The 15,164-nt window shown below is 37.1% G+C and overlaps 1 long non-coding RNA gene across 1 annotated transcript in view; it reads left to right on the top strand.

Moving 5' to 3' along the window:
* Positions 1-15,164, top strand: part of LOC117063008 — a 79,080-nt gene that overhangs the window by 33,074 nt on the left and 30,842 nt on the right. Inside the window, exon 2 of the long non-coding RNA XR_004428665.1 lies at positions 10,232-10,359. This is a non-coding gene — a long non-coding RNA (uncharacterized LOC117063008). The remainder of the gene's footprint in view (positions 1-10,231; positions 10,360-15,164) is intronic.

Here is a 15,164-nt window from a genome sequence, read left to right as displayed (position 1 = left end):
AATATATTTCTGGCCTATTCAAGTTGTCAATAAACAAAGAGATTGAAAGGAGTAATATACCTGCATTTTGAAGCCTTTTCTTTTTATATTCGCTAACATATTGTAAGTCTGTAGAAATAATATTATTCAAATCTGATTTTGGTACATTGTGATAAAATGTGTCTACATGTTCTGAGAAAGATAACTGAATAAAAGGCTAAAAACCACAGTAAATTCTATTAACTTTTAAAGATAAATAGAAAAGTTGTAAATCCTATATATTGTATTAGAAAATAACTATGAATAAAAAGCAAGAGGTTACAGACTAAAACATTTTGATTTCAACCAAGTCTTTCAAGCCTATAAATACAAATTAATTGTTCTTCTTTGGAACAATTAGATAGTTTGGAAGTTTGATATTATGCATCTTGGAATAAACCCTAGGCAACTTCTGTTGCATTCATTAACGAAACAGTATACATGTTTTCAGACACCCATTTGGAAATGTCACTTTGGTTTGTCTCTCCATATAGAAAGAAAAGAGAGAAAAGCTTTTCTCAAATCACTCATTAGTAAAAGTCAGAGAAAACAGGAATATATACAAATGGCAAACATTAAATATAATACATAAATTAAAACGATATAACATATTTGGCTCATCAACTATAAACAAATTAAATCTTTGTTTACTTAAGTAGTAATTTAACATGTAGCAGGATGATAGAATGTAGATCTAAAATTAAAAAAATATATATTTGGGACTGGGTATGCTGGTTCATGCCTGTAATCCCAGGACTTAGGGAAGCAGAGGAAAGAGAATAGCTTGAGCCCAGGAGTTGAAGACCTGCTTGGGCTACATAGCAAGACCCTGTTCTCCACAAAAAGGAAAAAAAAAAGACAAAAACAAAAGATTGTAGGGATCACTTATTAAACACTCATGTGCCTCCATTTTAAGCAAATAGTAAAACTGATAAATTAGTATAGTTAAGTCTCCAATTATTGTTTCCTCTTTAACTCACATATTAAATTACAGTGTGAGGTAAGGAGATTAAGAGTCCTTTTAGAAAGAGGAGCAGGATGCTGGGAAAGGAAGAGATGAGAAATAGGACAGTTATAACATTATTAAATTTGTGTAAATCTGACTTGGAACAAAAAAACTAAAGAAGGCCAAATCATGTGAGATTAATATGCTGAAGTATTAAAATGGGACTATTTTTCTAGCAGTTTACAATTGACAATAGACATTAACATTCATGTAAAAATACAACAAACATCTGTACAATAAACTCAGATGTAATGATAATGGACAAATACAAATATACATGCTTTATGTGATAAGTATATTACTAGTAAAGTTATATACCAATGGATTAAATGACATTTAATGAATTTGATAAATTCATGTCCTAAAGAAAATTAGTAATTTTTAAAATATATTATTTAGTTCAACCAATATATATTAAATGTTGTTTGTTAGGTACTGTCCAGAAACAATGTAAACCATGCTTCCTGAAGCAGCCTTTTAACCACACATTTGATCACTCTTAATAGGCTGACTGTGGTACCTGCCTCACCCCATCGTCTGCTATGACTGCTGTTCACCTTGGAGGTGGGGTGTCACACCTGTACATGTACTCTGTCACTCTTATCCCAACCACATCTGATTGGGTATGGAGTAGATATCTGACTAAGGGGGGCATCTTTTCATAGGCTTGTTCCAGTAAACTTGTTGTCAGGGAATAGGGAGATTGGATGATTTAACCCCAGATACAGCACTTGTAAAGATAGGAGAGGGGTAGCCATGTTGGCCCAAATAAGATGTAGCAGAAGAGTCAGGCAGACACATTCAGAGGAGCACATTAGAGACAGCCCATGTGGCCCCAGAGAAGGGGAAGTGGAAAGCATAATCTTGTTTCTAAACTGTATTTTTTTTTCATTTTTGCTTTCAATCCCTGTGAAGTGTGGCTATATTCACTGACCCTAAGTTCTAAAAGATACCCATTTGTTCCTTTATGCTTCCTCTTAAATTATTGGTTTTACCTATTTATTCGTTGGTTAGTTTTGCTTAAGGAATTTTAGAAGGAATTTTACTAATTTTTTTGACTTGCAAATAAAGGCACTAGTGCTTACAATTTACATTTTTTAAAATATGTGGTATTGAGACGAAACAGTCAACAACTTGAAAAAATCCATTTAGATATTTAACTTAGACTGTAAACAAAAATGCATAACTTATTTCTTATATACTTGAATGTGTCGTACTCAAGGAAAACAGAATTGAATTTTTAGCAAAATTTTGGAGAAGGGATGAATTTCTAAGTTTGGAAGTACAATAGTTTCAAAGTTAAAATTAGTGGATTTGATAGCATAATTTAAAAACTGCATGCAAAAAAGCAAGACTGACTGTCTTGAAAGACACTCAACTGATTATATAGACATACTATATAAGACAGTGTTGCTACCTTTCTAATGTAATTATCCTACAAAAATCTATAAAAATATTAAGAACTTTACAAATAAATGGACCAACACCCAAGTGCACAAAGATGATTAAACAAAATAATCGATATTACTGTGAAAACACCAGAATCTCTACTTTTAAGTCAACAAATATTCACAGAAAATATTTTAAAAAACAGATTTTTTGCTATTAAATTGGAAATTTATTTTTAAATATTCCCTGTTATGCAAGATGGTTTGCAAATGGTAGTTCCATATATTTCAGAGAACATTAACTAGTACAACTCTTTTGCAGACTAACTGGAGATACTGCTATGAGTCAAGAAATGAAGTGTGTGTGTGTGTGTGTGTGTGTGTGCACTCAGGATATAGTCCCAGAAGAGAATTAGGCTAGAGGATACAAATATATATATATATATATATATATTTACACACACATAGGTATATTACAGAAAAGAGCTATATTTGTATACATTTAAAATAAACTCATAACAACATTACACCATGAAGCTTTAAAAAAAAAAACTTGATATCCAATTGTTGGAGAATATTTAGAAAATTTGGTAGTCACATTGTGGCTTTCAGAATAAATGCTACACAGCACTAGGAAACCAAACATGAAATAATATCAGATTAAGAAAATAAGCTTTGGCAACTAAGCAAGACCTCATTTCTACAAAAACTAAAAAAATTAGCCAGGCATGGTGGTGCTCAACTGTAGTCCCAGCTGCTCAAAAGGCTGAGGCTAGAGGACTGCTTGAGCCCAGAAGTGCCAGGCTGTAGTTACCTATGATTGCATGACTGCACTCCAGCCTGGGTGACACAGTGAGACCCTGTCTTTTAAAACAAAGAAAACCTGTCTCCTCTTCTCTCTCTCTATCTATCTAAATATTGCTTATCTAATTATATCTACATAAATAAATGGATAGCGAGAGATACATAGATATAATTAGATAAGCAATATTTGCTCAAAACATAAAAAACAGGAAAAAAAGAATTGAATAAAATGAACCATAATAATTAAGATAATTTGTAGTGATTTTTAACATCTTTAATTCCAAAAATGTGTACACTTAATCTATATACCTGTGAATCTAGTTTTTTTTTTTTTTTAAATCTCAATGCTCATATGATTAAAATGGCACAATTGCAACTATTTTTGTAGGTACTTTAATGTTTTCTATGTTAATTTCTGAAGCCAAAATTTAATACAATTATAGAAATAGATAACTGGAATCAATCTACATGTCTAAAAACTAAGAGAATGGCCAAATTATACTATTTCTATTAATATTTGGAAAAATAGTATGCAAAATTTTCTTACATACAAAGGCAATGTACCAGCATTAGAAAACACTAATCATTACACATATCTTTAATTCTATGCCTATGGGGGAAGAGAATGCAATATTATTTCATTAGGAGTATTTGGAGAGGAAAATTATGAATGTATTCCTCTTTTTTTTTTTTTTTTAAGATGGAGATTTGCTCTTGTTGACCAGGCTGGAGTGCAATGGCGTGATCTCGGCTCACTGCAACCTCTGCCTCCTGGGTTCAAGTGATTCCCCTGCCTCAGCCTTCCTGAGAAACTGGGATTACAGGCATGTGCCACCACACCCGGCTAATTTTGTATTTTTAGTAGAGACGGGGTTTCTCCATGTTGATCAGGCTGGTCTCAAACTCCTGACCTCAGATGATCCGCCCACCTCAGCCTCCCAAAGTGCTGGGATTACAGGCGTGAGCCACCACACCCGGCCATGAATGTATTTCTTTAAGATCAAGCTCTCCAAAAATTTGCCATGTTATTTTGTATTTTAAAAAAATTGATATTATTAAACAATGATAAGTCAGATTTTTTAATTTCAGAAGATTAGATGTCATCCAGTGTACCAAGAAAATGTTTCTAAGGCAATAAGACTGTTAGGCATCCTGTACATATATAGTAGTAATGGAGGGTTTTACAAATGCTTGAAAAAGCAAAAGTAGGCATTGATTGAAAAAGTGCTACCTTGGAATTGAAAACTGCAATGAAAAAGGTTAGTTTTAACTAGAATACAATTAATCCAGCTGCTTACACTGTAAGTCTTTATTGAAACTGTGGCTGTTATATCCCTACGAAGGTTTCTTAAGTTGCTAAGTACATGCCCATCAGAATAATGGAAAGCATAATTATCCTTATTGTGCTTAGTGACATTGAAACTGTTATTATTCTGTGATTGGAGCTGCATAATTGTAGATAATTGCTGCTACTGTATTTTCTGTTCAAATATAGCTCTGCAAAAATTACTTTAATTAAACATGTTCAGGTTTTTAAAGTTTGGTTTGCTATCATAACCAAACTCTATTTAAATGTCACAATGGTATATATTTTTCTAACTCTTGCTAATCAGTTTTTCAACAAATCAGTTGTTCAGTTCTTGATAAATTGACCTTGTTCCACTTAACAATCAATTACATGAAATATAAACTTAAATTATTAATATATTTCCTTTTCAAGTACCTAATTCTAAAAGCAAACATAGAACCTGTTCTAATAATATTGGTGATACCAGTTTTAGCTCTAGAAGATGGTATCTGTGGGTTAAAAAAATGTACTTAAGGGCTTAATGAATATAAAACATACTGGAAACCAGCTACAATAAATATGATACAATGGGAGGGACATTAACGAAGAGAATTATAAAACCTGTTTATCAAAATTGTCACTATCTCAGAAAACGTATTGCAGTGAGAATCAGCTATGCATAGGGCGGTCTGCACAGAGCTCAATCAATTCCTTTCACACATCGGGCTTTGTACAAAGACTCTGCCAAAGCTCACAAAGCATATGCCTCTTTCAGTAACACATACTCAGTTTGGAATTTATTTCTCACTGACTGAGAAACACCCCTGAAGTGGGTGCTAGTGCCTTTCCCACCTTATGGCACAGTCCATTTGTCTGTCTAAGATTCATAAACACACTTTACAATATTGTCGTTTGCTGCCGTTTCTTTTCCCCACATGTGACTGTGTGGTCAGAATTCACTCTTGGAACTAGCCAGGAGTCTTTGGTGAGTTACATGTCATTTGTTTATGCTGCTTTCAGTCTCATGAGCAACTATAACTCCAGTGAACAAATTCAGGTGATACATCGGCTACTATGCTCACTACCTGGGTGACAGATCATTCCTACATTCGTCCCTAGTGACACACAATTTACCCATGTAACAAACCTGAACGTGTACCTGTGGAAACTAAAATAAAAGTAGTAGAAGAAAAAACAAGCAAACAAACAAATTCAGGTGATAAAACACAGTATGAAATTTCAGATACTTCATTTATATTCAAATTCACCCATCCCAAGGCACCTAAAAGTCAAATGCACTGTGGAATGAGGGCCTCCTGCGGACATTGGGTCTGCAGCTCTCCAGCAATGAAGTCTCAGGGAGGAAGATAGGGAGAAAGGTGAGGAGTTGAGTATAATGAAAAGAGAAAAGTGAGGAGGTTTTTTTCTTCTTTTTTTTAAATTAAAGACCCTTTCTTTAATTCCAAAGCTTCTGCTCACCTTATTAGCAATAAAACTTGCAGTACACATTCAGTTCACATAATCAACTGTTTGAATGTGGGAAAAAAGGGCTTTCCAGGGGCAGGCGCACTGTTGAGAAACGTTGGTAAAAATATGTATCCAAATCTAAACTCATTCTCTTCCTAACCAAGACAGTTTTTCCTTTCAAATGCCTTTGTTTTGCTTCTTTGTTTGCTTTTTTCTCTCTCTCTTTCTCTCCCTATATCCATCCTTCCTTTCTTCCTTTCTTTCTCTCTCTCTCTTTCTTTCTTTCTTTCTTTGTATCTAATCTTGCTTTGTATTTTTGTGTTTTGTTTGTTGTAAAAGGCATTTTCTAGTTCTTCAAGCTCAGTGTTGACCTGGTCTCCTCTCTTTTCCTTTTCTCTTTCTCATTCTTATGCATATATTCACTGGATATTTTACAAACTTCACCATTCATTCCACTATAAAAGTACATTTTATTTACCTGCTCAAACTTTTCTCCTGCTTTAAGGCTCAACTCAAATGCTACTTTCATCAAATAATCTTTCCTCATTACCCACATCTTAATGTTAAGATTTTAAACTCTGGTTGTTCCTCTCTTATAACAGATATTCTATTTTGCATGACTTGTTCATGTAGTACTTGTTGTTTAATCCTACTAATCTGAAAGTTCTTTAGGGTAAGTGTCCATTATAGGTATGATATGTCACAGAAAGTAACATCACTTTCAGTCCACAGTCTGTAAGATGAGAAGAATATAATACTTTCTTTTACTATTTGAATAAATATAGGTTCTAATCTAACAAGGAAACTACCATCTGTTACTTTATATCAATCTTATCCAAAATACATAAAGATATGATGACAGTTTTTATATGTAACCACTTACTATTTTATATAGTGGGTTAACTGTGAGATATAATGTTTACAGGAGATGGTAATGAAAATAGGCAGCATTCTTTCCACTTAACGATCATGCTCAAGTAGAAGAGTAGTCTCTATAAATATTTTAAATCTTCATAATTGGAAATGCTAATTATATACATAGACTATTTTAAAATGGAAATTTAAATAAACATCACTGTTAGAGCACAATCTTGTAGATTTCAATTTTAAAAGGGAAAAAATAGTGAAAGAAAACCTAAAAGATAAATCTTTTCCTACCTCCATGTAATTTACTTAGGACTTGTGGATACTATAGACACAATGGGAGTGAGTGTATTAGTCAAATTTTCCACAGCACATGGTAACAGCCCAGATTTTCTACAGCACATGAAAACAGCGGCATTCTGCAATCAAGTTTGCAAAATTCCATTTCCTGGGAGAAGCAAGCCAGTGTATAGTAGAAGAATGGCTCCTGTCCAAAGCATGTCTTATTAAAAAACGAGGGAGAGTGAAGCAAGGAAAACATTGAAACATTTTTAGCTCCTGAGAATTGGAAAGTTTAACAAGTGTGGCAGAGGAGAAGTGAATATCAGAATTTGATCATGATTTTAGAATTTGAATATGTGATATATATTGTTTATATTATAAATTAATTTCACAATATATAAAATATTTGATAATTCTAGAAATAGTGGTCATGTTTTCATGCTTATAACAGGGCTCACATTTTCCTCTGGTTTCATATGTTATCACATACGTTATACATGTATATAACTTTTTTGGCCCAAAAAAAGTATTTTAAACTTGTTTTACATTTAAAAGGGTTGTGGGAAATCTATGACTTTGACTTTCATGCTTAAGGACCTTTCAGGCTAATCATTTCAATGCTGTGAAACCCTTTCTCTAGTGGAATAAAAGATAAACATCATTCTTCCATATACTTAAAGTTCTGTGGAAAGCATATCTTCAACTATAGGAGTTTCTAAGACTAGACATAGCATACTTTATCAGGGAGGAAAAAAAATGATTTAAGTCTAAAACATTGGTTGGCAACACGTGATCCATAGAACCCTGGGGGTTCCTGAAACATTTTTAAGTGGCCCACGAAGTCAAAACCATTTTTAAAATAGTATCATATATTTTTTCTTTTTTAGTCTGTTAATATTGCAGTAATCGTGCAAAATTAATGGTGAGTAAAACTGCTGTTGCCTTAGCACAAATGAAGGCTGTGGCACCAAACCATACCATAAGTATTGGGTCCCTCATTGTCCCAAACTCACAGGGAAAATAAAAGCCAATTTTACTTAAGAATGTCTTCAATAAAGCAGTAAAACTAATACGTTTAACTAAATCTCAAGCCTAGAATATATATCTTATTAAAATTTTGTGGGATAAGGTGATGAGTAGGAATTGAAAAAAGTGAATTATTTGATTTTCAGGCTGCATTCGCCATTTTTTCCATGAAATACAATTTTTTCTTGATGAATGTTAGACACACTGTAGTTATTTAGTTTTGTCTATTTTGCAAGTATTTTCTCAAAAGCGAAGGAACCCAGCCTGTTATTTCAGATAAACAATTGACAGTATTCATTGACAATGATACAATTCGAGCTTTCAGGAAGAACTGAAATTCTGGAAAACTTCTATTTATCACAAGGAGCTTAATAACCTTCAATATATAAGACAGTTGTTGTAGATGATTGATGATATTCACTAATATCATTGAAAAATAACAAGAGAAAGAGAGGGAGGGAGGAAGGAAGGGAGAGAGGGAGGGAAGGAGGGAGGAAGGAAGGAAAGAAAGAGAAGAAAAAGAAAGAAAGGAAGGAAGAAAGAAAGAAAAAGAAAGAAAGAAAGAAGAAGAAGAATAAAAGAAAGAAAAGAAAAAGGAAAGAGAAAGAAAGAAAGAGAAAGAAGGGAGGGAGGGAAGGAGAGAGGGAGAGAGGGAGGGAGGAAGGAAGGAAGGAGGGAGGGAGGAAGGAAGGAGGAAGGAAGGAAGGAAGGAAGGAAGGAAGGAAGGAAGGAAGGAAGGAGGGAGGGAGGAAGGAAGAAAGGAAGATAGGTGTCCGCTACTGGTTCCTGACACAAGCTTCTAAAACCTTTGTAACCTCCCAAGTAACAGGAGTGCTAGCAGAATCTTTTGTTCTAACATTTGGTCTTCAACCCAGTTTCTGACACAGAGCTCCTAACTCTCTTGGAATTTCTAATGAGGTAACTCTTGGTAGACTCCTGGATGGGGCTGGTTACCAGAAAGACCAAGCCATGATGAGAACCTTGGAAGCTTCATCCCCATCCCCCATTCTCCAGAGAGGGGAGAGGAGCTGATATGAAGTCAATAATTAAGCATGTCTAGGTGATGAAGCCTCCATAAAAATTCCAATAGTACAAGGTTCTGAGAGTGCGTGGTGTCCACAATTATTTAAAAAGGATAGGGCAGGCATCCACATGGCAAGAGGCTGCAACCCAATGCTACAAGCAAAGAAGTTCCTGTGCTTGGCACCCCATCCAGACCTAGCCTTCTATAACTCTTGATCTGGCTGTTCGTCTGTATCCTTTATCATATCTTTTATAATAAGCCAGTAACATAGGTGCTTTTCTAAGTTTTGTGATCCTTCATAGCAAATTATTGATTCTGAGCAAAGGGTTGTGGGAACCTCCAATTTGTAGCCAAGATGGACAGAAGTATGGATCCACTACTTGTAATTGACATCTGATGGGGTATAGCAGCAGTACTGTGGGACTAAAACCTTAACCTGATGTCTGCGCTAACTCCAGGTAATTAGTGTCATAATTAAATTCTAGGAGAGCCAGTTGTTATCCAGAGAATCAGAGAATTGCTTGGTATGGAAAACTAACAGATTTTTTGTTGGAAGTGAACTGTTGTACAAGAGTGAAGAGAGAAAAAGAGTAGTTTGGTTTTCCTATTTGGTAATAATTAGCTATATTATTATACAGTAAACAGTTAGCAGGCTTGAGTGGTTCTGTGCATTCCAGAGAAAGGACTGGCCCTTGACCAGCTCCTAGTAGATAACATCTGAGACTTGGAGTATCCTGCCTAATAAGGGTATTGTGTATGTTTGAGGCCTTGGACCATACTGTATCAGTTGACCAGATAGTTTATACTAACAGTGTGACATATGGTGAACACTTGTTTTTGTATGCCTGAGGCCCTGGACCATACTATATCAGTTTGACTTCTGGGGAGCTAAAGACTAAGTCACTAAAGTCAGTCATGTGAGTGCTGCACATCTCTATGTCTGACTCCCAATAAAAACCATAGACACATGACTCAGGTCAGTGTCCCTGGCAGGCAATACTTTCCCTATATTGTCATGCATTGTGCTAATAGAATTAAGTACACTCCTATTTGACTCTTTCTAGTGAACTGAGCCGGAAGATGATCCTGGAGACTGCCAACACAACTAAAATGAAATGTGCCAACATTTAGAAGAACTTCATGACTCAGTGAACCAATAGTTTCCAAATGACTAATGAATGATGCTACAAAGGTATGCATGGATAAAAGATCCAAAATGCAAAATAAGCTCATAGATTTGTATGTAGCACAGTATTAAAAGTTTATCAATATGGTTTCAGATTCTACTTTGCAACTAACCTCTAAGAAACTACTGCCATCTGTTGAGTTTTAGCATGGTATTAAAGAAATAATCCACAATTACCTAAAAAGGATATTAACTTACTCTTCCCTGTTCTGACTATGTATCTTTGTGAAGTCACCTTTACTTCATATTCTTCATCATATTCTTCATCCGAGCCAACATATTACAAAAGAGTGAATGCAGAAGCAAATATGAGAATCCAGCTATCTTCTATTAAGCTACAGGTTAATGAGATTTGCAAAAATAAAAAGCAATTTCACTATTCCCATTAAACTATTTCCTTTTCTAGAAATATATTTTTATAAAAGTATATTATGTTAACAGAGTGTAGTTTTATTATTTTAAAATTAATTAATAAATATTTTTACATTTTCTCAAATTTAAACCTAAATACAGCAATTAGTGATAGATGCAACACATGAAAAAGTTCTTATCATCCTCAATAATTTTTAAAGTATATAGGAGTCTTGATGACAAAACGTTTGAGAACCACTGGCATTGTGGTCAGGTATATTTTCTCCTGCTTCTCCTAGGTTTCTAGCACTCTCCTGTTTAGTGGGGCCTGAATAAGGAAAAGGATTTATTCCTTAGTTAACTTGCTCTGGTGCAGTCATTTATTGTTTCTCCCTCTTTCTCTAACTAACACTGCTCATTCTTTAACAGTTTCTGTATAGCACGTATCTGAATGCTCATTCTCTCTTGGAGTGCCTGGTTGATTTTACTTTGGAGAATGCAGGATATACAATGTTAAGAACCAAGGAAAAGACTCTTTCCACGTCTCTTTATTTGGGGACACATGGCCTTTCTGATCTGTTTATTTGTGCTTGTCCATATGTCTGTCCTGCCTGTCTCTTCCTTCTTCTGTTTTATCTACTTTTGGCCCAAACCTGGCTACCCCTCTTTATCTTTATAAACGTAGTCTCTTTAAACCATAATTTCCAACTTTAACTCCCACCCTTGACTATATCCTATATTCTGTTTCTTTTGAGGTCTCCTTGCCCTGAAGAAAAGCCTCTTGGAAGAGTTAATAGCTAGCTGACTGAAGCCTAACTAAATGCTCAGGTCCACTTGACTCTGGGTACACACATGTTCCCTTGCAGGGAAGTTGATGTATGTGCCAACAGCTCCACTGCTTCCCAAAACCAGGAATAACCAAAGTTCTTTTTTTTTTCTTTACTTTTCCCCCTGAAGCTGTTCTCAATCTCTTAGGTGATTCTTCAAGAACCCCCCATCCTCCACCACCCCACACCACCCCGTACTGGGGGACATAAACCTATATGGAACAGGAGTTGTTAAGAAGGATAGTCATCCTTACCTTTGTTATTCAAGGGGCACTTTGGTTTAAGCATGAATGGGATAAGAATTTGGGGGGAATGTAATAATTTAAAGCAATGCCATTATTACGGGAAGGAGCTGTGGGAGTTGAGAAGAACATGGTTGTTTGTAAAGGGACTAAGACGGCCGGGCGCAGTGGCTCAAGCCTGTAATCCCAGCACTTTGGGAGGCCGAGACGGGTGGATCACAAGGTCAGGAGATCAAGACCATCCTGGCTAACACTGTGAAACTGCGTCTCTACTAAAAAAAAATACAAAAAAAACTAGCCAGGCGACGTGGCAGGCGCCTGTAGTCCCAGCTACTCGGGAGGCTGAGGCAGGAGAATGGCGTAAACCCAGGAGGCGGAGCTTGCAGTGAGCTGCAATCCAGCCACTGCACTCCAGCCTGGGCGACAGAGTGAGACTCCGTCTCAAAAAAAAAAAAAGGGGACTAAGACTCTCCACAGGAGATGAAGTATTTTAATTGGTGGTATCATCAGCATAAATACATGTAGAATTTCAAGTGGAGGACATACAGTGAGATGTGTCTGACCCTCCGCTTCCCATCATGGCTTGAACTTTTTCGGATTTTTATTTTTTTGCAGGAGGGATTCCTCTTGACTAAAAGGGGGTCTACTCAATCTGTTGAGCAGTGTAAGATTTTATTTTTCATTTTTATTCCAACTCCCCATTGATACTGCTTCTAGCTAAGCTTTTATTTTGTCCCATATCGATACTGGGGTGGTATGCTACCTGCTCTAGTTTCATCATGCTCCTCGGTGAGACCCCTATGGCCAAGGAAATTGGAGTTAAAAGACTTACAGCCAATTAAATGTTTTAGGCCAGACAGGAATGGAGGTGGGCAGACACTTAATAACCCAAATTGTCCCTTATAATCTTATGTGATAAACCCTGGGCCTGGAGAAATTGAATAGTTTTAAATTCTGGAGGTAAAATAAAACAAAGAATTAACAACATTTCAAACAAAAATGTCATATGCCTTGCCTAGTTTTGAGAATGACATGAAAGGATGCTCACAGGTAGCTAAACATTTAAATTATTTACTATCAAGCACAGAATACATTATATTAATTCAGATAGAGGCAAAACTATTAAGTGAATACAAGCTTTTTGTGTTTCATGGAAGCAGTTTACTTTGATTTTTCCCTTTGCCTATGTCTAGAGATGAGGCTTTGGTTAACTTGAGTTTGTTGTCAGATACTGGCAGGAGTTGGTGTCTCCTCTAGATAAGATATGTGTACCCAGGAATCAAAGCCTTGTAATTTAACAGCACAAGGATTAGTAGTAGCACCTGATAAAGGCTTATTATTCAAAGGGCTGGAGGCTAGAGGTGGTAATACTTGAGTCCATGATCTGACTGGAAGCTGTAAAAATATTTTACAGTTTTTGGTGACTAATTTTTATAGCTTTGATAAACCCCAGCAACAATCCAGAGATTTAAACTAGAATTTGATTCTGAGGGTACTTTAACATGTTAAAAGGCCCAAAATATTTGATTGATATGGAACCACAGGTTATTGTAAACAATAGTTACTTATTTATCTGAAGTGATAATGCCCTATACGGTGTGATTACCTCTGTTCTTGGGAAGCACACTTAAATAACCTGGAAGGTAAAATTATGAAGAGAAAAATAATACTTAACAGTACTCAAATTTAATCAGACATGAGAAATGTGTATTCAAGATTATGAGTATAGCAGGGGAACATAAAAAGTTTTCTGGGGGGGGGCGGAGCAAGATGGCCGAATAGGAACAGCTCCAGTCTCCAACTCCCAGCGCGAGCGACACAGAAGACCGTGATTTCTGCATTTTCAACTGAGGTACTGGGGTCATCTCTCTAGGGAGCGACGGACAATCGGTGCTGGTCAGCTGCTGCAGCCTGACCAGCGTGAGCTGAAGCAGGGCGAGGCATCACCTCACCTGGAAGCGCAAGGGGAAGGAATCCTTTTCCTAGCCAGGGGAACTGAGACACACAACACCTGGAAAATCGGGTAACTCCCACCCCAATACTGCGCTTTAAGGAAACAGGCACACCAGGAGAATATATCCCACACCTGGCCGGGAGGGTCCCACGCCCACGGAGCCTCCCACTGCTAACACAGCCGTCTGCGGCAATCTATCCGCAAGGCAGCAGTGAGGCTGGGGGGGGCGCCCGCCATTGCTGAGGCTTAAGTAGGTAAACAAAGCCGCTGGGAAGCTCGAACTGGGTGGAGCTCACAGCAGCTCAAGGAAGCCTGCCTGTCTCTGTAGACTCTACCTCTGCGGACAGCGCACAGCTGCAGTCCATTAGGGGAAGAGTGGGGCCGTGCAGACGTGAACGACTCTGTCTGACAGCTTTGGGGAGAGCCGTGGATCTCCTAACGCGGAGGTTGAGATCTGAGAACGGACAGACTGCCTGCTCAGGTGGGTCCCTGACCCCTGAGTAGCCTAGCTGGGAGACATCCCCCACTAGGGGCAGTCTGACACCCCACACCTCACAGGGTGGAGTCACCCCTGAGAGAAACTTCCAAAGAAAGAATCAGACAGGTACACTCGCTGTTCTGCAATATTCTATCTTCGGCAACCTCTGCTGCTGATACCCAGGCAAACAGGGCCTGGAGTGGACCTCAAGCAATCTCCAACAGACCAACAGACAGTCCTTCTGACTGTCAGACGGAAAACTATCAAACAGGAAGGACACTTATACCAAAACCCCATCAGTACGTCACCATCATCAAAGTCCAGAGACAGATAAAACCACAAAGATGGGGAAGAAGCAGGCAGAAAAGCTGGAAATTCAAAAATAAGAGCGCATCTCCCCCTGCAAAGGAGCGCAGCCCATCACCAGCAACGGATCAAAGCTGGTCAGAGAATGACTTTGACGAGATGAGAGAAGAAGGCTTCAGTCCATCAAACCTCTCAGAGCTAAAGGAGGAATTACGTACCCAGCGCAAAGAAACTAAAAATCTTGAAAAAAAAGTGGAAGAATTGACAGCTAGACTAATTAATGCAGAGAAGATCATAAACGAAATGACAGAGATGAAAACCATGACACGAGAAATACGTGACAAATGCACAAGCTTCAGTAACCGACTCGATCAACTGGAAGAAAGAGTATCAGCGATTGAGGATCAAATGAATGAAATGAAGCGATAAGAGAAACCAAAAGAAAAAGAAGAAAAAGAAATGAACAAAACCTAAAGAAGTATGGGATTATGTAAAAAGACCAAATCTACGTCTGATTGGGGTGCCTGAAAGTGAGGGGGAAAATGGAACCAAGTTGGAAAACAGTCTACAGGATATCATCCAGGAGAACTTCCCCAACCTAGTAGGGCAGGCCAACATTCAAATTCAGGAAATACAGAGAACGCCACAAAGAT

The sequence above is a fragment of the Trachypithecus francoisi genome, unplaced genomic scaffold (genome assembly GCF_009764315.1).
Source record: "Trachypithecus francoisi isolate TF-2019V2 unplaced genomic scaffold, Tfra_2.0 Lachesis_group17, whole genome shotgun sequence".
NCBI classification, from domain to species: domain Eukaryota; kingdom Metazoa; phylum Chordata; class Mammalia; order Primates; family Cercopithecidae; genus Trachypithecus; species Trachypithecus francoisi.
This window is presented reverse-complemented; position numbering and strand designations above follow the sequence as displayed.